At 36.1% G+C, this 1,485-nt stretch overlaps 1 long non-coding RNA gene across 1 annotated transcript; it reads left to right on the top strand.

The window, feature by feature from the left end:
* Window positions 1-293: 293 nt before the first annotated feature.
* LOC134195968 (uncharacterized) lies at window positions 294-878 on the top strand. The gene is made up of 4 exons (XR_009972470.1): window positions 294-347; window positions 400-492; window positions 562-633; window positions 692-878. It is a non-coding gene; the product is annotated as an uncharacterized LOC134195968 (long non-coding RNA).
* Window positions 879-1,485: the final 607 nt, after the last annotated feature.

Below are 1,485 nucleotides of genomic sequence, written 5' to 3'. Positions count from 1 at the left end.
AGCCATTTTACATTTTATCAAGTCAAGAGAAGAAAGAAGTAGATCAAATGGTCCTCTCTAGATGATACTGCAATTGGTCATTGCTATGTGCATTGATTGGTAATGTGCAATTTACAGATGGCTACTGCACTAGACAAAATAGCCGGTGACAGACAACTGTCTGATTCAAACTTTCCAGATTTCCTTACAGTACGTGACTTTAGCAAAGCTTCAGCCAAACAAATGGCTCAATGACAATGTCACTTGTTGTGAACGAGCTAGTGAAATGATACATATTGGTAATGTATTAGTATTGACAGCTCATTAATGCAGTATCATGTTTATGGGAGGCGGATGCTTGCCGCAAGGTATTATCTCATTATAACTAATTGCTCGTTACAAACTACAACTCTTTTTTAGGGAAGAAAAGTCAAGAGCTTCAATACCTACTTCTATGTGAAGCTCGACAATCAAGGTTCTGTTGCTGTAAGACAATGGACAATGAAACAGCTGGTGCAGTAAATAGCCATCAAGTAAAATGATTGCAACATTTTCATAAGTGCTTTGATTGATATTCTGCAGATAAATATTTTCCATTATGATGTTCTGTTAATTCCCATGCACATGCCTGTGAAGCAGCATTGGTGTTGTATAGTATGTTTGTTACTAGATGAAATTATTTACAACAGTGTGCAAATAGTGACTTTTTTAGGATATCGACATAACACACAGGACAATTAAATACTATGACCCGCTAATGGAAGTGTGTTCAGAAGTCTTTCTAAAGATTAGGTCATGCATACATATAATACATATATACACATACTGTACATATGAAAGACACATGTAACATTACTATTCTCCCATTAGAGATTGGTTATCAGATACAGTAACATTGACGAAAGAGAACTATGTTGCTACAGAGTGGACTAACGAAGTTGAGAAAGTATACATATTGCACTTTTTATTCTTGGAGATTATAATTTGTTGGTTATAGAATGCTCCATGGCAACAAGACAGTTCAAGCTGTGGTGTCTACTGTCTGATGATAATAATTTACAGTGTCACTTCTAGAAATTTTGTAGATAATTACCCTACGTTTCAGTACATGAGGAATGAAGCACTTGGCATTCACTCTAACAACTTTTGTGAGGTACACAGTGTATAACCGTTATGTACCTCTATAAGTACGCAGCTGTTATGCATGTTTGTTAATATTGTATGATGGATTGTAGAGTGAAATTAATGACATCAGGTGTTAGCTGGCACATAGGCTAATTACACAGTTTGCTGCAAATACAAAAGGAAATTAGAGATACATTTATGTCGACTGTTACTATTCTATTGCACTGGAACTACTAAACTTCCTTTGAAGCCTCAACTTGGAGATAACACCTACTAACATTCAGCCAAGCGCAAAATACTATATTAGTTGGGAAACAACAGAAATTGTAACGGAGACTTTGGAATCAGAGCTCTACGACTATTCCCTGTTGCGACTGTTGC

The sequence above is a fragment of the Corticium candelabrum genome, chromosome 20 (assembly GCF_963422355.1).
Source record: "Corticium candelabrum chromosome 20, ooCorCand1.1, whole genome shotgun sequence".
Classification (NCBI taxonomy): domain Eukaryota; kingdom Metazoa; phylum Porifera; class Homoscleromorpha; order Homosclerophorida; family Plakinidae; genus Corticium; species Corticium candelabrum.
This window is presented reverse-complemented; position numbering and strand designations above follow the sequence as displayed.